The sequence below is a fragment of the Polypterus senegalus genome, chromosome 12, assembly GCF_016835505.1.
Source record: "Polypterus senegalus isolate Bchr_013 chromosome 12, ASM1683550v1, whole genome shotgun sequence".
In the NCBI taxonomy this organism is placed as follows: Eukaryota; Metazoa; Chordata; class Cladistia; order Polypteriformes; family Polypteridae; genus Polypterus; species Polypterus senegalus.
Genome location: NC_053165.1, coordinates 39,314,433 through 39,342,154, shown reverse-complemented (window position 1 = coordinate 39,342,154; position 27,722 = coordinate 39,314,433). Strand labels below are relative to the sequence as shown.

Sequence of the window (27,722 nt, the reverse complement as noted above, 5' to 3'; positions counted from 1 at the left end):
TGCTGCAGCTGGCGTATATGTACAGCGTTCTATAATTCAGCGCAATTTTCACAAAGAACATCTGTATGGCAGGGTGATGAGAAAGAAGCCCTTTCTGCACTCACGCCACAAACCGAGTCACTTGTCATATGCAAATGCTCATTTAGACAAGCTAGATTCATTTTGGAACAAAGTGCTTTGGACTGATGAGACAAAAATGGAGTTATTTGGTCATAACAAAAAGCCATTTGCAAAGCGGAAGAAGAACACCGCATTCCAAGAAAAATACCTGCTACCTACTGTCAAATTTGGTGGAGGTTCCATCATGCTGTGGGGCTGTGTGGCTAGTTCAGGGACTGGGGCCCTTAAAGTCAAGGGTCTGATGAATTCAACCCAATATCAACAGATCCTTCAGGATAATGTTCAAGCATCAGTCACAAAGTTAAAGTTACGCAGGGGTTGGATATTCCAACAAGACAATGACCCAAAACACAGTTCGAAATCTACAAAGGCATTCATGCTGAGGGAGAAGTACAATGTTCTGAAATGGCCGTCACAGTCCCCTGACTTGAATATCATCGAAAATCTATGGGATGATTTGAAGCAGGCTGTCCATGCTCGGCAGCCATCAAATTTACCTGAACTGGAGAGATTTTGTATGGAAGAATGGTCAAAAATACCTCCATCCAGAATCCAGACACTCATCAAAGGCTATAGGAGGCTCAACTAAGTTTTGATGTAATATCTCTGTTGGGGTGCCCAAATTTATGCACCGGTCTAATTTTATGATGCATATTGCATATTTTTTTGTTAATCCAATAAACTTAATGTCACTGCTGAAATACTACTGTTTCCATAAGGCATGTCATATATTAAAAGGAAGTTGCTACTTTGAAAGTTCAGCCAATGATAAACAAAAATCCAAAGAATTTAGAGGGTTTCCCAAACTTTTTCATGTGACTATATGTATATTCACACCTGATGTGAAAGGATAAATAATATGTGACTAAGATGTTTACTTCCTCCTAAACTTGGTTCCTGTCTAAACTCTAATTTTTATGTTGGCGCCAGTGTATTTCACAACAATTTCAAAGAATTCCTCGAGCTTTCTAGTGTGACATCATTATTGCGACACTTTAGAACTGCTAATCACATTGCGTCTTTATGTCAAATTAGGAATAGAATTAGGAGTGGACGACTGACACTTGATGGGTGTAAAGTGTGCCCTCCAACGCCATCGGTATTTTTTGATTATGTTGATATCAGATTACATCAATGCAATAGTTTTTCCATAATAAAGTTAACAAAATATAATGATGAAGGCTAAATTACATACAAGAGTAGCAACAACTAAGGTATTACAAGAAAGTAGGATGCAGATAATAGCATTACAAATTGTTTCAGTACGTCAACGTCGCCGCCATTAGCGAGTGGCACTGCTGTGGAGTGAAGTAATGGGTAAAGACGCCTCATGCATATGTGCTGTTTGGGATTGTACAAACCGCTGTACGCTCTAAATCAGATCCCGGGGGATTACATTTCATAGGTAAGGTTGAACAATTGTTTTGGTTATATTTGGCCATTAGAAAATCCCGGTTTATAATCTTAGCACTCAAGGTCACCTTACAATAAAATTAAACAGCATTAGTAAAATTAAAACAAGAGAATGATACATCAAAAAGCAATAATTAGCAAACAAACAAAGATAACTGGCAGCAACAGAGCAAAATTCGCAATTGGAATGCCAGTTTAAAAAGATAAGTTTTGAGGGGAGTTTTAAAATGTGTTATTGAATCGAGCAGACAAATATGAGAGGGAAGAGAATTCCCGAGTTGAGGAGCACTATGAGAGACGCTGGAGCTTCCATAGCACTGAGTTTGATGTGTGGTACAGAAAGTAGAGCTGCAGATGAGGATCTGAGTGAGCGAGAGGAGTGCAAGTCTGTAGGAGATCAGTGAGGTTGTGGAGAGCTTTACATGTTCAGAGCAGTATTTTGTATTGTATTCTGTAGTTAACAGGGAGCCAGTGAAGTTGAGAGAGAATAGGTGTGATATGTTCAGCGGATGTAGGTCAGGTTATTATCCTGGCAGCAGAATTTGGACGAAGTTGTAAACTATGGATACGTTTTTGTGGGAAGCCAGATAGAATAGCATTACAGTAATCTATACGTGAGGTGACTCGGGGATTAACCAATACTTCAATGCGGCGTCTATCTATATATGTCTATAGGGCAAGATAGACGCCGCATTCACTGTGTTGCCCAATCGATCCAACAGTCTCGCAGCGCGTCCGTCCTATTCTATGTCTATGGGGCAGGGTCGTAATAGTAAAGCTCTGCGCATGCGTGCGAGGCTCGGGTTGTCTTTTTGCGCATGCGCGCGAAAATCGGGCAGGCACCGCAGATCGGGTAGCGACATCTTGGAGCTCCGTTCGAGAGCTAATCGGATTACGGCTTTATGTCACTTGTTAGATAGCGTGGAGGGGTGGACAGCCAATGAGAATTCAGCTTTTGGCAAACGTTTAGGAGATACTAGCTCCTCGTAAATCCTCGGAATTTATGTGCGTTTTTACGTTTGGGATTCGAAAAATACAAGAAAACAAACTTCGTGTGTGGAGAAGCATACGGGATAACAGGAAAAAATATACAGTTAAGTGTCTTTTCAGTCTGTGCAATAGTTACAATTTTAGCGGACAACATTCAATACAAGAAATACAAGGCAACTGAATGTTATTAACCTAACTTAATTGTCTGCATTCTAGTAACATGCAATACTATGGTTCTCGTTTTTTATAATACGTCTTAAATAAATGTCCTTTTTCAATATAGTTAATTTCTGCCTTTAAGCCTTGACATCTAAATCTTATACGCGTATGAACTCTATTTTTGTAAACCGGTGCATTCCAAACTGAGCATCAGTTAGGAGCAGTAGCACTATTAGTAGTACAGTTATTACCAAAAGCCAAGATGATGTTCAATCAGACTTGTACATTTTATTTTAAAATGTACAATTCTGTCATCAAAATTGGACAAACACCAAATGTAACCAAGTGCAAAAAATGATGCAGTCTTTCCCACTGTCCATTGACAAGTAACTTTTCACTGGCACAACCACATTTTGAGGGGCACATTAAAAAAAAAAACAGTATTAAACACAAACAAGTTGAGGTTACCTTACCTTAATTTGGAAAATATGTCAACTTCTGTGTATAGTGAGACTGACCTATTTTCTTTTTTCAGCTTTTCAAATATGTTTGTGCAGTTTGGATTGATTGCAGGCAAGAATCTCGCTATCATTGCTACTTGCATACAAAACACAAGAACATTAACGTTATATTTTAAAATGATGAGTTTCAGGTAAGTTTAATACCACTGTATCAATTATGATGCAACAGTTTTGATAGGTCATTCAGGAAATTTGTATTACTAAAAATTTTATGAATTAGAAAAAATATACGAGATGTTCATAATTTCAGTGAGTAAGCTTTGTATTTTGTTTTTTGAGGATAGAACTTAAGACTTAATTAATTATTAATAAAAAGTTAAAAAAAAAAATGCTCATCTTGTCTCATAGACATAAGGAGATCTGCACCATGTAGTGGGTAAAAAGTTGCATTAATACAGATTTATTAAATGTTTTATTATTCTTCTTGCGGGATCATCCAGTTATCCAAAGCCTTGCAGCAGCCTGTCAGTGGTTTATAGACACTGCTGATGAACTGAAAGGCACCGTGCAGGAGCTGTTTTTTGTGAATGTGGATTGAGAGAGAGGAAGTCTTTGCAATGTAGAAGAATGGTGAAGACTCGAGATGCTCTTTATATTTTATTTTGAACATCAACAGGGCATGAACAAGTTCCTGTCTGAACTGCATGATAAAAAGAAACTGTGTCTTCATGTCCAAGTCTTCAGCAGCGATGACAATGAATATTCCGAAAAGGAGTTAGAGTAAAGGTGAGTTACCTGCTTTCCGGTGGCACAGTGACTACGGCCTTCTCACTCACATGTATTCCTGTGTGTCTTTTCTCTCTCTCTTTCTCATTGTAAAAATGTAAATACTGTTTGAGTTCTTTTTTCTAATACTTCAGGACACATCATTTTACTTGCAGATAGTGTGGTGGTGGTGTTAAATGTTTTTCTTTTGTAAAATATTACATTGATTGTTTTGTTCAAAGTATTTCTTAATTTTATGTGTTTATAATGTAAAAATACATTTTTGTGAAATAGTTTTCTGTAAGCTGATGTCTGATTATGAATTTTACACTGTAAATAAATAATATAGGAGTTTGATTTTGTACCCATAAACACTGCCCCAAAGAATGTTATGTTTCTGATAAAGCAGTTATGATCTGCTTCTTTTGTCACACACTAGTTTTTCTTTTTAGAGTGATTTATTACAATTAATTTGAGGTTTGAATAATTTTACATAAAAACAGCCTAATTTGTAGATTCCATTCATGTTATAGTCAAATATTTGTAAAAGTAATCTTGGAAAAATAAACATTCATGCAACATGGACAGGTTTCAGTAACTAGCAATAACTACAATAAAAAGAAATTGAAGTGTGTCACATTTCCTGACATACAATACTTTAAACATTATAGTGGATTAGTGCTTAAAAGTGGCACATCTCCAAGATTTCACCCAACTATGTCATTAGACAGAATTTTCTAATTTCTTCACGTGTATTTCTAGTTGCTGCTGTGCTTTTCACTGCATTTGTCACTAAAACAAATTACAGACCCGTATTGCAGATTCTAACATTAAAGGTTCAGGCTAAAGTTTTACAACCAGATACACATTTTGACACTGATCCTCTCTATTTATCTCGGCTTGGGACCAGTACCAGCTGGGCTGGTTTGAATCTTGGTGGCTTGGTTTTGAATAAAAAGAATCAAACTAGGAAGAAGTTTCTGAACTGAGATGGATGAGAGTGGATCAGCAAGTACATCAACCTCACATGAAAGTGGGAAGAGGAGAAGAAGATTGTTGATAAGCCTGTGACATAAAATTTTTTCTGAAATGGCTAGCAAGTTATAGCATTAAACTTCATTTAACATTAATCCAGAGTATCCTGTATGCACAAGAATAGGAATTAATTATGAAGTGTTACCCATTAAAGACAGTTTTTTCACTTGTGATAATATAATTTCTGAAAGACTATATATACATAGTCAAATGTGCTTCAATTCAGGGTCACAAAAGCCAGAGTCTCTCCTTTCAGCACTGAACATGAGGCAGGAAACAACCCTGGACAGGGGATCAGTCTATGAGAGGGCTCAAACTGACACACACCAACACTCACAAGGCATCAATATAGAATAGCTGATTTACTTAACATGCATATCTTCGGGGAATGTGATAGGAAAACCAAAATACAACACACATCAGCACAGGGGGAACATACAAAGTTTATACACATAAAAACCTGGCACAGGAATCAAACCCACATCACTGTGTCTGTGAAGTGGCAGATTATCTGCTGGTAATGTTACATATAAAGGAGGAAAATTACTTGAGAACTACCATTTCACATGGTAGTAACATTTGATGTTTCATTCTTATATAGAAAACACTCTATTAATCCCAGAGGAGAATATATTCAGTGTACCAAATACCGAAAAAAAAGATGGATGACCATATCCTCTTTTTCTTTTTCCATTGACTTTTCTTGTAAGAAGCGACAATGAAGTTCCTCTGCAAGGCCACTTTTCTTTTATCAGTGGACCTGTGTATGCCACAAATATATGTGACATTTTGAAGAAATAATTTTATGACCTGAAAAGTACCAATCAGAAAACATTGTTGCACTAATTCAATATTATTTGAAAACGAACAGCATCAGCATGGGTGTAAATTTATGCTGACGCTGCTGGTTAGGTAGTTAGGGTTGGGGGGGGGCGTGTGTGTGTGTGAACGTGACTTAGAGAATAAAACTTGAAAAAAGCTAACTTTTACAAGTTAATAAGAAAAGTATGAGTTGCTAATTCACATATTATCCTTTCAAGAAGTTATCTTGTAAAATGAAGGAAAACATTGAAAGTTGTTTGTTTTTTAACCACACTCTTTTCTTTATTTATTGTAGGAATGTACCTAAAATAATCTATATATATAATTCACTAAGGCAAGACAACCATGAAAAGCACGCCGGAAGGGGCGTGGATTCACTAAGCCGCCGACAAGTGAGACACCTATGGCGCACGCAGGAAGGAGCCACGCCCACCAACTCCAAGACCATTGGATACGACGACAACTCGCAGGGCCACGCCCACCAACTCGGACACGACACAGAAAAATGGCATCATTTATGTTCGTCTGTCGTAGAGGCCACATGCAGTGCAGGTCAGGTTAATGTCATGTACCTCTGAGCTACGTTGACTGTTCATAGAGGCATGTTTCTCGTGGAGGTGAATCGCCATATGCAGCGTGTGAAACGGTTTGCGAGGGGTATCCCATGGGATCCTTAAAACAATCCTTTAAAACTGAAGTTAAAGCACAATGAAGGAATCAGTCTTTAAAAGCCAATAAGCCCTGTGCCTCTGTTTCATTACCGTCTCACCTGCTTCACCAATGCAGACCCTGCAACAGTCGAGACGCTCTGTCAGCAGCTGACCTTCTCTGTGCCTGACCGGTTCACACAGAGGCAGCGCAAAAGAAAGCCGCGCCAGAGACAGACAGAGGCACACATACAGGCAGCTGGTGGGCAGCTCTCCGTGAGTTTCTCTTGCGAGCGGACACATGAGCAGGAAGTGTGTATGCTTCGAGTGCGAGGGTGGACGCGACAGGACCATCTAGGAAAAATCATGTCGCAGATGTGAATCGCTGTATGCGGCTTGTAGAACAGTTTGCGAGGGGTGTCCCTGTGTCTTTCCAGAAGTGTTCAACCATCAATAAATAATTATGCGGCGTTTGTTATGCCGGGGGTTCACTATTGTGTTGTATTTTGCTCTCTCCAGAGTTCCATCTTTTCATTCACTTACTATTGTATTCTCACACTAACCTGTTTTAGACAACCGTGTCTTTCCAGAAGTGTTTACCATTCAATAAATAATTATGCATGAGATTGAGTGTGTGTCTAGGCGTGGGTAAGCCGTTGAACCCCATTCGGGCTGCAAACCGTGGAATTGCCACTAAGAGCGACTCATACGCTCCCACTGTTTTCGTCCCTACCCTTTGTACACATCACCCTCCCACACGTTGACTGTTAATAGAGGCATGTTTCTCGCGGAGGTGAATCACCATATGCAGCGTGTAAAACTGTTTGCGAGGGGTATCCCATGGGATCATTAAAACATTCCTTTACAACTGAGGTTAAAACACAATGAAGTGAGCAGTCTTTAAAAAACGAGTTTTCGGTTACAACGCACGACCGCGTGCAGCATAGCAAAGTGTTGTACACGCTACATACAGCAATTCGCATCCGCGACAAACATGCGTCTTCTTAGATGCTCCTGCACTTTGTACACACACCCCTCCCACCTCGCTACGCCGCACGGACGGTTGTGTGTTGGTTCGTTCCGTGCATTGTTACAATGTTGCTTTTCTTGCTGATTTATTACATTACCGATTTTGCAAATGTTAAATTTTCTCCCTGTGCTTAAAAATTATTAAAAAATCGGCCTGATTATGCGGCGTATGGTACGCCGCGGGTTGGCTAGTATTTTTAATTTACTGCCTATAGCACATTTAAATGCTCACAGTACTTTATGCAACTAGTTTTATTAAGGCTTTTATCTTAAACGATTTTCTTTGTTCTTTAAAGATATACTGCTTAAAGAAATCTGATCATTTTACTTGCAAAATATCACAGTCCCAAATGTAAATTTAATGATAAAAGAAACAAGTCAAGCTATAAATCTGTTAAAACTGTGAAACATGTTTAACCAGTCGTTATTTACTTTGTTGTATTTGTATTTAGTTACTTTCTATGTTTCACTTTGAGTTTTTGATCATAGTATTAATGAGTGGCAGAGTGGAATATATTTTTCTGGATATTAGCCTAATAACGGAGTAGAGAGAATTTTTTTTTTAATTTTGATAGCTACTTGTTATTTCATGGAGGAGCATTACTTTCAAGCTGAACTTTTATTTTGACCTCATATTTTCTGATTGTGACATCAATTATTTGCGCCAAAGATATGTACAATTTGATCAGCGGAGGTCTAAACCTAGACTCTTTTAGCATTTATGTATCATTTGGGTATCCATCTTTTGGGTAAAAGTAAAAGAGTTATTGTGCACTTCCTAGTATTTTCATCTTGGTTATCTGACTTACAGTACTTTCTGGTTTAGGATTCTGATTCTTTTCTCATGTTTCTGACTTGGTGTTGACCCGGAGCTTACTCGTATTATTCTCCTTTCATCTTCTGGTCCTGAATTAAAAATCATTCTTCTTCTGCAGAACAAAAACTGATAGTAATGGTAAGAATGAAATAATCAACCAGTCTGACACTCAAACATAGATATGCAATTGACTACTGTTTTGTTTACATTTGTCTTTATTACCATGTATTTGATATATTTATTTATATATGAGTTAGAGGTTTGATTTAATTAAATGACAGTTTATAATATTTTCATCTTTTTGAGGATAATTTAGACTTCAACTGTGCTAATGGATTCCAAAAGCCAGAAGTAAGTGCTGTTTAGAAAAGTCAGAAACTATACTTGTCAAAAGTCAGAAACCCCCCATATATTTAACTTTAGTTCTGACAAAATATCGAGATTCAATATATTGTCTTGCCTATTTCTTTAGTTTTCCATTGGTTTATGTGACATTCTTTGTGTCATACATATAGACCTATGTTCTGAATTAATTTCACCTATAAAAGGGTTAAAAATGCCATGACTTTTGATGTGTAATCGGTTTTATTATTAGATCAAATAAAGCTTAGTTAAATGGTCATTAGTTAATCTTTCTCATTTGTTTACTTCAAACTGTTTATTTTGACCCTCAAAACACTTTGACATATCTCTTCTTACTTAAATGTGCAGTATATAAAATTAGCACAGTTGCTGTTCAGTCTCAGATGCCATTAACAAACATCTTAGACTGAATCTTATTAGAAAACCTTTCCAAGATAACCTACATCAGATACTAAACATGACATGCTATGTAATCTGTATGATGTAATTTAAATTCTGTATGCTTGTTTACTGATAATGCTGTGGTTGCATCTCTTCCTGTCAAAAGTCTGCATTTCATACATGCTGCAGACACAACATAGAGATGCTAGATTAAAGGTGAACTGTGCGCAGCTGCTGTCTTGAGTTTTAAGGTGCTAGTGCTTTTATTGATGTTCACACAAGATTTTTTTTTTTTAATTAAGTGTTCTATATACTTTTAAGAAACTACATTCATGAGCCCTCTTTTGTGTAAAAGGTCAGATATCCATAGCTTCTTGTGGACTGTTTATAATCTTAGGTTTGAGGTTTGATTTGTCTGCTGCCCTCTATATTGTCCAAGGGATGCAGAATTTGCATCTGGGATTCACATGGTTCTGCAGATAGAAAATGACTCCACTTTGTAGAAATTGTCATGTAAACAAGCAGTCCAGTTCCTAGAGTGGATTTCTTATTTTTTGCTCTGTTTCCTCCTGCATTTAATATTAAGTAAAGTACTCTTCCTAGGACTACAGAGCCATTTATTGTTCAACTGTTTAATCTAGTTAAGGGTCATAGAGAAGAAAGCAGTCCTTTGGAGCTCACTTATAAAACTTTGTTTGGATTTGAGCATGAAAGTATGTGCACGTCAAAAAACAGAAAATGCCTAAAAATCAGATTTATAATACCTGGCATGTGTACATTTCCTTGTAATTTATAAATTGCATTCACCTTGTAAATATGTGTATCTCAGTGTGCTTAAAACGTTGCCATGAAACATCCTTATATGGGGCATGCTAATCAATCTCATATATACAGTGCTGCGCAAAATTATTTATCACTTTTGGTGTTTGTCTTGTTTTGTCGCATTACAACGTGGAATTAAAATTGATTTTTTTGGGGGGTTAACACCATTTGATTTACACAATATGGCTACATGCTATTAATGTCTCTTATAGCTTTGCACATCTAGCCACTGCTCTAGCTCCTTCAAGTCAGATGGATTGCGTTGGTGTACAGCAACTCTCAAGTCATGCCACAGATTCTCCATTGGATTGAGGTCTGGGCTTTGACTATGCCATTCCAAGACATTTAAACATTTCCCTTTAAAACCACTCCAGGGTAGCTTTAGCAGTATGTTTAGGGTCATTGTCCTGCTGGAAGCTTAACCTTCATCCCTGTCACAAGTCTCTGGCAGACTGAAACAGGTTTTGTTCAAGAATGGCCCTGTATTTAGTGTCCTCCATCTTTCTTTCAGTCCTGACCACTTTTCAGGTCCCAGGCGAACTAAAACATCCCCACATCAGCACTTCAGACTGTAAATAAAACGGTCACAAATGCAACCAAGAAAAGACTTTGGTCATTTTTATTTCTACTTAGTTTGCCAGTGGCAAATAAAATCATTATAAGTTTAAAATAATTAGCCTTTTACATCTATTACAAGATATTTTTTAAATTGTTTAGCGGATGTACTATTACCTAAGTGTTGGTATGGGGGGAGATTCCCCCTTTGAGATTCATGAACTGCATTCTTCTTAATGTTGGTTTGAACGTGATGTGTTTGCACTTGGCACGAGGCCCATGCAGAGACAAATTTTCCTAACTGAGCAACGTGTCTGACATGGTGGCCGTGTATCCCGAATGGTGAATTTCAAGGAGAGGCTGGTTACACTTGTGCCAAAATGATGAATGAAGGGCTTATTATGCAACAGACCATGAAAATGCAAGGAAGACATTATAAATACATTTGCCCATCATGGAGGTCTCCTGTTATGAAGATATCTGTGCCCCTTCTGGTTTTGCAAGTCAAAATCTCTTTTAATTTAATGGAAACTCCCTGAAAAATTCTGGCCTGTCCATCAGAAAACACGCACACACGCCACCTGCCTGCTGTTTCCTCACACACAGCAAGGTCATGAAGTCTGCATTCTAAGGTTGCAGGTATATTAACATATTTTTGTTGTTTGACCGGAATACTCTATGACTGATAGAAGACAGTAAACTTTGTTAAAATGGTATCAAAAGTGACACCAGCTGTTTCTTCATTTTTAGCATGTGCATTATATGTTCTGTTATGAATAAATTCTTAAATGGGAACTCATCAACAAAGAAAATGGAGAAGCAGATTTAGGAAAATATTAATAATAGTAATAATTATATTTAATAGTTCATTAATTGATACCCATTTCCACTGTACAAAGACATTTAAAAGACAAATCATTAATATAAATGTACTCATCTATTTTCACATCATATGTTCCTTGCTCTTAAACATTTACTCAGATAGTTTTTTAAGGGGGGGAGAAAAAATACTTCCACAAGAGGTTTTGTTGTGGAACTCGAATTTCACCTTGGTCATATAAGTGATTAAAACCATGTGAATAAAATAGTTTCAAGTTCTATAAAAAAATGCCTTGCCTGTCATGACCACCCCTTTAAATTGGGAGAGGATCTCATTTTAATAGCATGTATCTTTATCCTATAAAACTCTTGGATATTACATCCACAGTTGATTATGACAGAGTAAAACTAATGTAACGTTTAAAAAAAAAAAAAGCATTTGATATGGTTGAATGTGACTACCTCTTCACCACATTGCACAAATTTGGGTTTGGCCCAAACATATGTGCATGGATCTAATTACTGTATACCAGTCCAGAAGCTTCAGTTTGTATTAACAACATTATTTCAGACTACTTCAAAGTAGAATGTGGTACTAGACAAGGATGCCCCCCTATCACCGCTGCTGTTTGCAATCTCCATTGAGCCAATGGCTGTTTACTTTCAAAATACATCTGAGATAAAGATATAATAGAGAGAGAGAGAGAGAGAGAGTACTTGAACAGAAAATATCACTATATGCAGAATATACTGTACTGTATATATCAGACCCACAAAATTTTGTGCCTGCAGTCCTAACAGCACAAGCAGAATTTTAAAAATATCTGGAATCAAAATAAATTTGAATAATAGTGAGGTTTTTCTAGTGAATTATCTAGCAACACAGTGTTAGATTGGACAGCTTCCCATTTATCATCACAGATCAGTTTAAATATCTAGGGGTAAATATCACAAGTAAATATAAAGCTCTTTTTCAACAAAATTTTGCTGTCTGCATGGAAAAACTTCAACAAGATGTGCATAAATGGTCTACTCTCAATCTCATGTTAAAAGTGAGAATAAACATTGTCAAGATGAATGTAATCTTTTATCTGTTGCACCTTTGTACAATAACCACCTTTTTCCACCCTCTCAAACTTGCATTGTTTTTAATGTTTGGCAAACATACGGGATTCAATTATTTAGGGAATTGTATATAGATTTTTTTTTTCGCATCGTTCAAACAATTGCACTTTAAATTTACCTTCCCATCAATAACATTTTTCCACTACTTTCAAATTAGTAACATTGCTAAACGGATTTTCCTCATCTCCCACCTATTTTGATTCCAGAAGAAATACTGATCAGTCTTGAATATTTTAAAGTCCCTCCTCAAGAATACAGTGGGAAAAGGATCTTTTACTCAAAATTTCAGAAAAGGAGTAGAAAGCAGCCATGTACAGAATTCACTGTAGCTCTGTATGCCCAAAGTATACATTTATTCAACTTAAAATTTTTTATATTGCACTCGTTTAAAATTGTCCAAAATGTATCGAGGGCAAGATCCAACCTGCAAATGTTGCAGTCAAACTCCAGCCTCATTTTTTGTGCGGTCAAAAATTAACATAATTTTGGACTAAAATCTTTAAGTGATTATGAGACAGCCTTGGTGTCACAATCACTCCTAATCCATTAACGCTGTCTTTTGATGTTCTCCCAGATGGGCTTAAAGTGGAAAAGGACAAACTGTAATTTTGTTTACCTCACTACTAGCACATAGTCTTGTTTTGCTCAACTTGAAGAATACTAGCCCACCTCTTTTAAGTCAATGGGTAACTGATGTTATATACTATTTGAAACTGGAAAAAAAAATAAAATTCTCACTTAGAGGATCTGTTCAAACCTTTTTTTAAAACCATGCAGGATATAATAACATTTTAGAATAAGCATTTATATTGGGGAAAATGAATCTTTTCCCTCTTTTCTACTTTTAAAGTTTTACTCTTGCTGTTGGCCTTCCTCTCTTTCTCTTGGGTCTGGGCTGAATTTAGTTTTGATAAGCTTGACTTGATTATATACGCGTAGAATGTTACTTGCTTTTAATAAAATCAATAAAAAAGAAATGCTCTTCTGTTTATAAAATAAACACTGAACAGCTAAAATTGAACTAAAGACTGTAGGAAGTCACTTTTCCCCTACTGTGCCCTTTTGTCCTATCCACCTGAAGGGACACTTAGTTCCTCAGCTGAAAAAGTGTGCCCCCTTTCTGCTGCTTACTAAATGAACACTTGCCAGCTGAAAATTTTCAAAATGTATTTTACCAGGTTTTAGAAAGGCTTGCAAGATGAATATTAAAATTATAACATTTTCCAAAAAAATATTTTAAGATTAAAGGAAGTCTTCTATATCACTTTCATATCTACTGTGTCCTGAGTCCCATCCAGTCAAGAAGACACTTATTTCCTTAGCTAGGCCTTTGCCATAGAAATGAGTGTCCCCAGTCATCTGCTTTTAAAATGAACACTGGACAGGTAATGACTGAAAAAGTCTATGACTTACTACAGCTGATATAGAAAACATACCAGATAGAGCGATCTGTGTGGAATTAGGTTGTTCTATATACTGTACATATCTTCTGCAGTGAAGACCCAGCATTGGTTGCCCCACATTTACCGGTCAATTTCTATTTTTCTACACTCAGAAAACATAGTATACCTGTGTATCACTATCTGGAATACCTGGCTGAAAGCTAAAAAAAACATTGACATTAAAGGGAGAGCAAAGCACATTGTACAGAAAATGGAGATATTGCCTTTTGTTACATTTTGTCACTTTCTCTGTGACTTCTTTGAGTGAAATTTAAAAGTTAAGTGTTAAACTTAAGAAGAATTCTTTAATTTTGCCTCAGTCTGTAGCAGCTATTGGCGATTGCATTTTCACAATAGAGGGCATGTCAGACAATTAAGGAATGGAAAGTTACAGGAGTTTCTGCAGCACAATAGGCTACAATCACTTGCTCAACATGTAAATGTGGTGCCCTATGATAACACACAGATCTCAGATAGACTGGACACTAAAAAGTGGGGAAAGTCCCTGAGTACTACTGATACAGGCATCACCATTCAGAATATCCAAGTTGAAGGGACAAATCTTACCAACTTTAGAGATGACCTTCAATTCATGTTGAGTCTTTTTGAAAATATGATATTTGAAAATATACACTGCAAGAAAGCTCACATGGGTCTGCAATCATTTGTTGTTTCCCTGTTTTCTATTGTGGTTTATGGCCAGATGATTGAACCACTTCTGGAGAAAATGAGACTGACATTTTTAATTAACTGGTATCAAGAAAGTACAAACAGAATGGAGATTGCTAAAAATGTGAATAAAGGCAAATTTTCAGACAAGTCTTAAACCGTCCTATGAAAAAGTTTGGGAACCCCGCTCAGGCTGCATGATAATTTACTTTAAACTAAAAAGATAACAGTGGTATGTCTTTCATTTCCTAGGAGCATCTGAGTACTGGGGTGTTTTCCAAACAAAGATTTTTAGTGAAGCAGTATTTAGTTGTATGAAATTAAATGAAATGTGAAAAACTGGCTGTGCATAAATTTGGGTCCCCTTGTAATTTTGCTGATTTGAATGCATGTAACTGCTCAATACTGATTACTTGCAAAACCAAATTGGTTGTATTAGCTCATTAAGCCTTGAACTTCATAGAAATGAGAAAAGGTATTTAAGGTGGTCGGTTGCAAGTTGTGCTTCCCTTTGACTCTCCTCTGAAGAGTGACAGCATGGGATCATCAAAGTAACGCTCAAAAGATCTGAACACAAAGATTGTTCAGCGTCATGGTTTAAGGGAATGCTACAAAAAGCTCTCTCAGAGGTTTAAACTGTCAGTTTCAACTGTAAGGAATGTAATCAGGAAATGGAAGGCCACAGGCACAGTTGCTGTTAAACCCAGGTCTGGCAGGCCAAGAAAAATACAGGAGTGGCATATGCGTAGGATTGTGAGAATGGTTACAGACAACCCACAGATCACCTCCAAAGACCTGCAAGAACATCTTGCTGCAGATGGTGTATCTGTATCATCGTTCTACAATTCTGTATGGTAGGGTGATGAGAAAGAAGCCCTTTCTGCACTCACGCCACAAACAGAGTTGCTTGTTATATGCAAATGCTTATTTAGACAAGCCAGATTCATTTTGGAACAAAGTGCTTTGGACTGATGAGACAAAGTTAAGTTATTTGGTCATAACAAAAAGCGCTTTGCATGGTAGAAGAAGAACACTGCATTCCAAGAAAAACACCTGCTACCTACTGTAAAATTTGGTGGAAGTTCCATCATGCTGAGGGGCTGTGTGGCTAGTTCAGGGACTGAGACCCTTGTTAAAGTCAAGGGTCGCATAAATTCAACCCAGTATTAACAAATTCTTCAGGATAATGTTCAAACATCAGTCACAAAGTTAGTTACGCAGGGGTTGGATATTCCAACAAGACAATGACCCAAAACATAGTTCGAAATCTACAAAGGCATTCATGCAGAGGAAGATGTACAGTGTTCTGGAATGACCGTCACAGTCCTCTGACTTGAATATCATCGGAAATCTATGGGATGATGTGAAGCAGGCTGTCCATGCTCTGCAGCCATCAAATTTAACTGAACTGGAGAGATTTTGTATGGAAGAATGGTCAAAAATACCTCCATCCAGGATCCAGACACTCATCAGTGGCTATAGGAGGCGTCTAGAGGCTCAACTAAGTATTGATGTAATATCTCTGTTGGGGTTCCCAAATTTATGCACCTGTCTAATTTTGTTATGATGCATATTGCATATTTCCTGTTAATCCAATAAACTTAATGTCACTGCTGAAATATTACTGTTTCCATAAGGCATGTCATATATTAAAAGAAAGTTACTACTTTGAAAGCTCAGCCAATGATGAACAAAAATCCAAAGAATTTAGAGGGTTTAGATTCCCAAACTTTTTCATATGACTGTAACAGTTTGTAGGTAGTCATGATGTACAATAGTGTCAGTTTTCCACAGTATTCTACATCTTGTTGAGACCATGCTTCTGTGCCTATTTCAACAGCTCATAGTGAATGTGGCTTTTCAGCACAGACCAGAATAAAACCAGAAGTGCTAAACTCACTCAGTGTCTTAACCTTGGAAAATTTAGGCAGGATCCACACAGAAGGCCCTGTTTAAAATGCTGCCTCATTTCAAATAAGAGGAAAAGAAGACCAAGTTACACTGCCTGATGGCCCTCTGACACTGACAATCTGATGGTCAATGACACAGATTTAAAGCCTGTATAAAGTTTTATAGTGACATTCAGTTACCCACATCAAGACAGACACAAAAGTATGAGGGAAAGATGCACTGTACATGAGAAGAGAAAGAATTAAGTACACATGCATAGAGGTTAGAAAGATAACTGAAAGAATAATATTTTACATATTTTATTATTTAGCACCTAATTCAAAGTCTATTTTTTTCTCTTTTAGGAGCCACTGTGTCCCTTGAAGTGAATTTTTATCTTTGAGCACAACGCAGCATGATGATGCCACCAGCATTCTTCATAGTTTTATGGTGTTCTCAAGGCAATAGTAAGTGTTGAGTTTGTGCCTCACATGGCATTTTACATGATGGCCAAAAAGTTCAGTTTTAGTCTTCTCTGACCAGAGAACCTTCTTCCATGTCTGCCCGCCACATGCTTTTGGGCAAACTCCAGACTTGTTTTCTTATTTATTCTTTAAGTAGTGGCTTTTTTCTGGTCACTCTTCCATAAAGCCCTGCCCTGTGGAGTGTACGGCATAAAGTGGTCCTGTGAACAGATACTCCCAACTCCGCTGTGGATCTTTGCAGCTCCTCCAGTGTTACCTTTGGTGTCTTTGTTGCATCTCTGATTAATGCCAGATTTGTAGTGGAGCCTTATTCTTTCAATTTTGTTATAATGGATTTAATGATGTGCTCAGTGGGATGTTCAAAGTTTGGGATATTTTTTTATAAACCAGCCCTGATCTATAACTTCATAACTTTGTCTCTGATCTGATCTGTCTTCACATTGTTTGCTTAGAGGTGTTGCAGAGTCACTCTAATTGCACACACGGATCCTAATCCAATAATTATGTGACTTCTGAAGTTAATTGGTTGGACTAGATCAGGGGTCCCCAACTCCGGTTCTGGAGGGCCCCAGTGGCTGCAGATTTTCATTCTAACACTTAATTAGTGACCTGTTTTTGCTACTACTTAGCTTTTTTTGAATTCATTTTAATTGACTTGCTCTTGGAGACTTAGAACCCTTAATAAGCTGTGAAATAAAAATGAGATACAAAATGAGCCAAAACATGACCAAGAAACTGCATTCATCATACCGTATCAAAAGAAAATAAAGAAAGATGAAGGTCTCAGGAATGATTATTTGATCAGGTCCCATAAACATCTTAACACTGCTCTTAGGAAAGAGAAAATCAACAATTTTGGAAATGTCTGCTATTGCACAATGAGAGTTGCAACAAGCCATGGAATTAAAGAACGACTTTAATTAACAACAAGAATTGGAGCCTAATTAAGCAACTGCATGGAGTGAAATTGGTTGGAGTTTGAGACCCTGACTTATTTGGTCTTCTGTTGGTTCACTCACTTCACATTTCATTTCTGCTTGGATGCCATTTGAATAAAGAAATGAAGCAATTCATAGGAATGATGAAGAAATTCAGGGGAACAAATCTTAAAAAACAAGTCAGTTAAAATGAAAGGAAAAGGAGTTAGTTAGCAGCAAAAACAGGTCACTAATTAAGAAAACGGTTAGAAGGAAAACCAGCAGTCACTTAGGAACAAAAGGATACCAGATCATTTGATGGAAATGAAAATTATCAACCTACAGTGGGCTGAAATTCAAAGACACCCTGAAAGTCAAAGTAAAACATGATGCGGCAGGCTAGTCCATTTTTCTGAAATTATATTGTAGCAACTCCAAATTGTACTCTGTAGTTTGTATGGCCCCCACGTGTTTGTATGCATGCCTGACAACATTGGGGCATGCTCCTATAAGCAGTATATATTGTAAAGTTTCTAAACACTTTTGGGGCTCCCTCCAATGGGATGACCCACTGAAGAGCGTCTTGAAGCATGATTGCCGCATCTATGGAAGACGGCATATCGGTCTCTGGGGCAACCTCAGGTTCCCAGAGCTGTAGCAGCTCGCCACAAAAACAAATCCTAAAAGAACGCGATCACGCTATGAGCACCTGCTGTCGATGGGTGATGCAAGGAATATTGTAAATGCAGGGAACAGTATTACATGGCCATCAACCTGGTCTCAACCCTGCTCGACTGTTGTGTCTGTGTATAGGAGAGTAGTAGATCCCGCTACAATAAATAACCATGCTGTTCCTGTTTCAAGCTGAATAAAGCTGTTTTTGCTAAAGTACTGAAACTCAACCTCTTTTTTAGGAGTGTAAGACAGGAACTCGCACATCACAGTATATACAAGGTATCTTTTTTTCATTCCACTTCAACAATTTGAAATATATTGTTAAGTCCATGATGGATAGGAGAGTGGGTTTTCTTCACATAGCTCACAATTTCCAATAAAGTGCTTAATAACTTAACCAGAACCCATAACATTTCCCAGGAAATGAGTGTGGGTATGCAGTATGTTGTCGTGTTCTGTTATGGAATCGTGGGTTGTTCTTGTCTTGTGTCTGCTCATGTTGGGAAAAAATTCATGTCTCTGTGTTTAGAAAGCATATGGACAGATAGACAAACCTTATTTTAGTTTTGTATTTGTTTTTTGCATAATTTTAGTATTTTGTGGATATTATGTTTTATTGCATTCTATGTGTCATCTTATCGCAGGCCAGCAGCATTTTTTTTTTACTTCTTCCTGTACAATTGAAACAACTTTTTTAATTCTAGAGTACATGCTTGTCCTTCTAGTGGAGATATATGCTTCACATGTACAGTGTCTTGTATGAACTGTTGGGTGCAGACCTAACTCATCCTGGATGGATTATACAATTTGTCTTGCTTGGCCTGTGGATGCAGGGAAGCTGCCAAGGTGTATTTGGAAAGTGTTGATGTTGTTAAAAATGTTTAAGCTGTTTATCACAGCAACCTGTATGGTAACTAGTAGGCTGAAGATAAGTAAATTATTTGGTTATTTATGGTAGTGCAACGCCCCGTGCACTGGCACCTCTCCACACATTCTGGTTCTGGGAGCCTGTAACGTAACCAAATTGATCAGTGGGTGTATTTGGAGGCACAGAAACAAAAAAATATTCAAAAGGAAACACATCTTTGTAAAACTGCCAGTAAGAAAACAAATTTACAGTGTCATGCACTTTAATTAGATGCAGTCTTCTGCAATGACACTGTTTAAGTATATATACAACAATAAATAAAAATAAGTGAAGGTGGATCTGTACAGCATTTACATGGCACAAAAGGTAAAATAACAAGACTACACAATTAGATGACTTTTTTTCTTCCTCCTACTCCCAGGACAAAAATCAAGAGAACAGAAAAACAGTCATCAAAATAAAATTGAAAAAAAATGCACACGCACAAAATAGAGAAAAGTCAGTGAAAAAAATTAAATAAATCTCCGAATACAGGAATGATAGAAAAGGATCACTCCATTACAATCGCTCAGCTACTTTCTCTCTCCTACACCAGCTGCTCAAAAGCTGGGTACTTCTCAGTTTTATCTGCTGAGCTACTACCTGGCCAATCATTAACTCTAGCCCAACACCAACCTGTCAGTGTCACTGCTTGTGACCTTCCACCCCCTATAGCCTCTATCTAGGCAGAAGTCTCCCTATAGTTTGCCTGTGCGCATTTGTGTGTGGCTGCCAGCACACACACACACACACACTCACGTACACGCACCTCCTACTTCAGGCAGTTTCCCGAAATTGCTTTCATTTTATTTTTTTCTCTTCCTTCAGGACTTACAATTTTAGGGCTACTCTGCACACCTGGCTTATGTGCCTCCCTTTTCCACCAGTTACTCTGCTGTGACTCCTGCGGCCACACGGATGTCCTTCCCCAGTATGGCACATAATAATGCTGGGATATCAGTGTGACGGCGCTCATGTATTAATGTGAATGACAGGCCTCCTCACCCACATCAAAACTATTAACAACATTTCTACCCGTGGCGTGCCTCAGTACCACCACCACAGCCATTTGATCCCGAAGCCTTCTCAACTTCCCTGCAAGTAAGTGCTTTAAAAAAATCAGATAATTACCCTATACAAAGATCAAACTGATCTAGTTAGTTATTAGTCTCCCAAAGTCGGTAGATAAAAGCTAAACTTGAAAACCGATGTAGAATAAATTATAAAATAACAGGTGGAGGTCAGACTTTTAGTTTCAGGGTGGTCTGCCTGCTACTATAAGAGGTGCCCCTTCAGTCTCAGGTTTTAAATCCCTGCTTACTATTTACTACTTCAGTTTATCATACCCTGAGTAGAGCTGTGTAATTAGATGTGCATACTGCATCTCTGTTGTTAGTCATTAAGACTAAAATGCAAGTAATATGATATTTATAATATGTTATTAATGCTTGCCTTCTCTGTTTCTCTTCTTGGTACTCACATGTGGCACTTGGTGTTTGCCTACCATAGAAAAGTCATCTCTGATAAAGGAGCACTGGAATAATCGGGTAGAAGGGTCCTTTCATCAGATTGGCCAGCCCACCACTTACTCTGTGAGGTCTCCTGGACTCTGAACAAATCTATATCCTCATATGTGATAGTTCTGTAATCAGTGAGTGGCATATATGTTGCCTCTGACCTCGGAGGAGCGATGTGAGGCAGAGCCAGGCAGTATATATGAGCAGGTAAAGTGGGAGTGCATGGAGCTGCAGAACACCTGAGAGGCATGGTAGAAGCCACTGCTGAAGAAACCAAAAGGTGGTTTTTAGTGGCACTCTCCAGCCATTGGCATAAAGTTTCTTAATTCCATTGCTCCTTCTTTAACACCTCTGGGTCAGTAAGATACTTTGGCATTTCAAGACATTACTGGGCTAGTGTAAACGTGAAGGATGCATTGCCACCAGCTGTATGTCTGTCACTCACCATTATGAGTCAAAGAGTTGGCAGCTTACTTTCATAAAAAGGTGATCTGTAAAATATGCATTTGAATTAAATGTGTCTTCACATTGAGCTTACTGAACTTTTTGTAAGCACATTGATAACAAAGAGTCACAGGAGATGCAGGATTCAGCATTCAATATACCCAAAACAGCAGCTGCATGTCTAAACAAATAACTAAAGTAAGTTCATTGGAGATTCCAAACATGCCATACCAGAGTATAGTTGCAGCATTTCAACAAGTGAGTATATCGACCAGGTGTGGCCAATTTCGATCCTGGAGAGCCACAATGGCTACTACAGGTTTTCACTCTAACCATTTTCTTAATTAGTGACTAGTTTTTGCTACTATTTAACTTTGTTTAAATTATTTGGTATTTAAAACTCAGACCCTTTAAATCACAGCTGAACAATGCCAGTCCTAAATGAGCGCAGTGGCTTAAGGTTTTTGTCCCAACCCAGTAGCTTCATGAGAAATCATTCATTGTTGATGAAACACTTATTGCTCAAGTGACCTTTTTCTGCCTCATTTTAGTTATTTCGCTTGTTAAGATTTTGAACCCTTAATTGCTAATTTTAGTCTTAAACAGTTGTATTAATTCTTTTAACTTATTAGCAACGAGATACAAATGACAATGCCACCAACATTTCTCCATCTCGCTTGTCTCCATGTCCATTCTCCTATCATTCCATCATTCACTATTTGGTTTAATTAAGTACTCGGAAGGAAACGAGAAAGTGAAGAACTAAAATCCGTTTTAAGCTTCAAATCACTTGGATGATAAATGTATCATTAGAAAGGAAAATAAATCTATGATTTAAGAATGAACTGATATGGTAGAGTCAATACACTAACAAGCCATGAAATGAAATAAGATCTGTTGTTGGTGAGGATTGGCTTCTAATTAAGCAAGTAGTTTGAAATAAAAACATGCAGCCACTGTGGCTCTCCGGATTCAAGGTTGGCCACCCCTGATAGACTACAATGTTCTCTAAACACTATTTGCAGTTATGTCATATACTAATACAATTATTTAAATGAAAGCAAGATATATGAATTAATCATTAAGCTTCAGGTACCTTCTGCTATTGAGCTCTTGAATGGGTAATCGTGATTTCAGTTTATTTTCACACATCTTCTGTTCACTTTCTTTTGCTCTCTCCCTGTGTTTCTATAGTTATTTTATGTCTAATAAGTGACTAGAAATGGGACACTAAATTTCATGGACAGGGAAATCTGTCCCGACGAGACTAAAACACAACTGGCCGCACCCCTGATGATTTACGGTTTATTAAAGAAGGTAAGTGCTTGGATACTAAGATTTTGTGTTTTATGTTTCTAATTAATGTACACTTCACCAGAAGTTTTTCACTTTGACATTAAGGAGTCTTTTTTCTGCTGACCAGTGTCAAAAAAACCAAATCAATTCCACTGTGATTCACTGTTGAATAACAATAAAATATAAAAATTTCCAAGGGTTGAATACTTTTTATAGGTATTATAGCATATTTACATGAAAAGCGGTATAACAAAGGAAGCCGTCAATTCCCCCACTTTCCTTTTCAGCTAGGAAGACGATTATTTTACTTCAGACCACGGGGCAATCATACTGGTTTAGAAGGAATGGCACTGCTATTCTGGATTTTTCAAAGCTATGGTCATACAGTCAAACCTATGATCGATTATGAGGCAGTATGTCTACATGGACACTCCAGCTGCTCGGAATGGTTGTGATGATGCAGATCAGCTCCATGCTCCTACTCTCGTTTTGGGAACCTCTTGAACCCAACACTGTCGATAGTCATGACCGGGATGAGTTTGGCAGATATGGACAAAGCACACATATAATAAGGGTTAGGTGGAACAGTGTCGTAGTGCTTTTATTAAAAACAATTCAAAAACAAAACAGGTGAGGTGAAGGTGGAGGTTAAAGTTTAATGTATAAATCTGTTAAAATAAGGTTAAAACACTGGCAGGGATCTGTCCCCTTTAAAATATACAGTCTCCAGTGCTTCCCTTTAAAAACTCACTCCTCTCCTGCTTATCCTACTCTGACCATGCAGCACAGAGTGACATCAACCAAGAGGCACAGACACCCTTCAATCCTAGCCTGTGTACCCGCTGCCCAATCTGTGGTGCTTCATGGGGAGCCACCAGACCTTGCTCTGTATTCACCGCTGCCTTTCCAGGCTCCATGAAACGAAAGCACACCGGCCTCCGACTGCTGTCGATCACTGGCTTCACCCGGCGAGAGGACACTCCCGAGCATGATGATCACTCCTGCTCCCAAATTGCTCAACATGAGTGATCTCCGAATTCCCTCCTGAGTGCTGGCCAGGCACCACTCCATTCCCATCCTGCCACTCTTCTCATTTTAAGCTCCATCCTCTTTCTCGTGCCAGTGCGTTCTTATAGGTGTCTATTGGCACAGTGTCTCAGTCACGCACTGCAGGAAGCGGATGAAGCAACTAAGACAGACCACACCCTCACGTGCAGGTGCACCTCATTCCAATTACTCCACTAACTCCCCCCAGCTGTGTGAGCATGCACACCCATGGAGAATGAGCCGGCCAATTATTCATTTTTCTGAGCCGTGGACCTGCTATATCGTAATGGTCACATACTTGTGCAATAGCTGTTATACTCTTAAGCAGTGCACTCTTCAGTTGTCACATTTGCACACACAAATTGAATTTGAAGAAGGCATAGTGATCACCCTGGGCATTGCATTGTGGCTGTAACCAGACTTCACGGCTAATACTTAAAAAATTCAGCTTGAAAATTGATCAAAAAAGTGAAGTTCAGAAATATGCCTTCCCAAGACTGTTTGCCTTTTTGCTACGGATCAGCCCATTCTGTTTTTAACTGTTGTTGGATGTTTCCACCTTTGTTGAATTGTCACTTTACTTGTATGTTTAATCTATTTGTGCACCCCATCCCATCTTACCCTTCTGGCAAAAGTAGCATATCTTGTCAATAACTGGAGCAATGAAGAGACAAATCACAACGTTTTGTTTTTGCTGCCATGCAATACCCAAAGCATTAATGAAGGAGCAGCCGAAAAAACAGATCCAAATGTGTTTAATGAAATCTGGTTTAGTTTCTGTAAAAATGCATCGGCTGATGCCTGTGCTTCAGTGACATACAGCTCCTGCCTTAACTGCTTGCCTTCTTTGGAATAGGAACACTGCAGGACGTTTTCCACAGCTATGGCACTTTTTGAAGCTTTATGGTAAGACTGAACTATTCTGGTGGTAGCAGGATGCCGTCTAATAACAGGCTTGTAGCTGGGAGTAAGATGAATCAGATTGTGGCCAGATGTTCCTAAAGGAGCAAGTAGATTTCACTTAAAGGCACTGGTAATGTTTCAATACAAAGTCACAGTACTTGAAGTCACCACATATTGAAATTGCAGGGTTGGAGTCAGTCATCATTAAAGTATTGGGTGACAGAATGAATAATTTCCATTGCCAATTCCCCATATGCAGAAGGGGAAATAATACTTCTTCATTAAGGATGATATAATTTTTCTCCTTGGGCAAATAACATGGACAATTTCAATGTCTGAATTTCAAACTGTAGTTTTAACTGTAATATGTTCCCATTCACATGATCCTATCTTTTTCCACACTGCACTAGCTTGTAAGAGGAAATCCAACAACATAACAGTGTTAGGGTATATCAGGTTTAAGCCAGCCCTCCATAAAGCACAAATGCCACTGTACTTATAGGCTCCAAGGTGTCCTAAAAGAGCAGACAGTTCATACATATTACATGACAGCAATTGATCATCTGACCAGTTTTGAAATCTTTTTGCTTTGCATTTCCTCTCGCACCAGCACGCTGCCTACACTGTAAGCACAAACAGCTCCTATGATCAGGTGTAGCTGCTTGGGCATTGGCAATTGCAGTGCAAGTACAGTAGCTGTTCACAGAGTATTCAATACACCTGCTTTTATTTTTTGTCCCTGTTTCGGGTGCTGTAAGACACAAGACAGCCTTTGGGTCATCTGCACGACTGGCAAGTTCTCAGCCCATTTGAAGTGCAGTCATGACAAGGTGGCACTTGAGTTTGTTTGCATTGCAGTTTGTCAGCACATTTCAAATCCATTTATCCGATTTCTAGTAACTGCTATCAGTAACAAGCCAGAACAATCCTAGTTTTAAATTGAGACTAGTTAACTGGAAAATGATTTCAAAAAAAGTAAAAAATACTGAGCTTCTATAAAAAGGCTGTTACTTGCACAGCACCTGGAAGTAAGAAATGCCAGCAAGAGCAACATCACCGTATAGTTTTATAACTATCAGAAAAGGCTTCTGCTCTTCAAAACTATGAACAGGATCTTAAGGTTAGAAAATGGCTGGAAAGGTTCTTAAAATGAATCAACTGTTGGTGTACATTTGTACAGAAGCCTAAATTTGGACATGCTATATTGTTATTTTTTTTTTAATTGTTTTCTCAAGAAAACGGAATAATTTTATCAAGATCTCGAGAAAACGAAACCTTTGCTCCTGGCGGGCTTGCTATCATAAATCACAGTATGTGATGACAACGATAGTAACTAGAAACCTCCTGTGATGCGTACACAGATGTAAGTCTATTTGTATCCTGCGATTTTGCCAGTTGTGTAATTAGATGAACTGTTGCATGTCTGCTTTGGTTTGCATTCTGACAAACTGCAGCGGCTAACAGAGACTGTGTTTTTATTCATTCAGCCGCACCGTGGATCCGTTTGTCATTGCACTTAAAGACAGAGGGACCACTGGATGAGAACCTGAACCAAATGGCACAAGACAAGGTCAATTTTCAAATATCTCCATACTTTACGTTCGATTTTTATTAAGATAACTAGCTAAGTGACGGCTATACTGAAATGAATTTACTGTAAATCTATTATGGGAAATATGGTGAATAGCTCATTAAAGATTTGAACAGTGCTGAAAACCATGTGCTGAAAGTTAAAGTGTCATCCGCCAGATGCATATGGTGTACGATAGTTCTTACAGTCTGGAGTCATGATATCTCAAAGGCTGCAAAGAATTTTGAAAAAGCATTAGATGAAAATGATATTGTCTCAACAAAAGTTCAAATTCTACAAAACCGCGAGTGATACAAAACAAAATGCATATGCAGCCCATGCTAGGATATGTGAAAGATCCCTGAAAAGGTCTGCCAGGGAAAGCTTGACAGCTGTAGGAGAAGAATGCTAAAGACATTTTAATAATAATAATAATAATATTGTTATTAATAATAACAATAATAATAAAGTCATCATATGTATTATTTGATTAATGATCTTTTTCGGTCAACTATATCTGAAGTAGCATATATGACCTATAGATATCCTTTATTGTTCTAACTTTATACTGTATTTCTGCAGTCATTCACATCAGCAATGGAGACAAGCCACCTACTTGAATCACAACCACGCAGGCCTCACCACATGAAACATGTGATATGCCTCACAATCAGAATATAAAACATATAAGAAAAAGCCAGGCAACAGACAACAAAGAGTTTGTTAAAAATATGTAATCAGATTCCTGGTGTCAAATGAAAAAAACAAAGAACCTGTACCAGAAAGCAAAGTATGTAGAAGGAGAACAATACCTTCTATAAGCAAATCATCAGCTGTTCAGCATGGTGTGGGTTACCTTATGGCTTAGGTGGGTATAACTGCCAATGGAACTGGCATCCTTGTGTTCACTGATGCCACTGCTGAGCACAGCAGCACAATAAATGACTTCAATGTTAATTTATCTTTTGAACCCCTAACACTGAGAAAGATTTTACAAAAAGGACTGTAGCTTCCAGTTCAATTGACATTAAAATAGCTGTTGTCACTTTGCCATTGTTTAAGTTCAAATCCAGTTTTCTGGTGTGCATAGCATAAACAACAAAAACTGAGGGACTGTCCAAATATTTTGTCTAGATGGAACACGGTAGTAGGTGTTATGTATGGTACATTTTCCTTTTTAATTATTTATTTATTTATTTTTAAACCAGACCACAATGTCACTAAAGAATATGGTATATGATATACACATGCCTGGCATACACTCTGATGTCGCACATCTAGGTAGCTGATGTTTTGCAGATACTGTAAGTTTCTGTTTCCTGTTGTCATAAGGCCTGCACTAAACTCCTGTTAAAGCGATCCAGTGTGATTCTGATGTAAATAAATATTTTGGTTTATGTCCAGACTTTACAATTTATTGGTGGTATTCCTTGTACCAAGATTGCTTGATTATTTTGATTACTGCTATCACTAGCATTCTAAATGGAACCTTTTTACCTAAATCCATGTTCCAGATGTGCATTTTTTAGGTTTTACTCAGTATAGTTTTGCTTAGTGCAATACCACCAAAGTATTTTATAAAATTCAAATTGAATACTTTTAACTTTTGTACAATGGCTTGGTATAGCTTAGGTTAC

General features: G+C 37.9%; 2 long non-coding RNA genes across 2 annotated transcripts; both read left to right on the top strand.

Annotated features, from left to right (window-relative positions):
- The first annotated feature begins 2,369 nt into the window (after window positions 1-2,369).
- Window positions 2,370-6,104, top strand: LOC120540565. The gene is made up of 4 exons (XR_005635819.1): window positions 2,370-2,626; window positions 3,218-3,334; window positions 3,820-3,929; window positions 6,061-6,104. It is a non-coding gene; the product is annotated as an uncharacterized LOC120540565 (long non-coding RNA).
- A 173-nt stretch (window positions 6,105-6,277) lies between these two features.
- On the top strand, window positions 6,278-27,722 carry LOC120540280. Its single transcript, XR_005635787.1, has 7 exons — window positions 6,278-6,317; window positions 16,690-16,791; window positions 20,137-20,409; window positions 20,818-21,032; window positions 22,464-22,586; window positions 26,003-26,085; window positions 26,668-27,722. It is a non-coding gene; the product is annotated as an uncharacterized LOC120540280 (long non-coding RNA).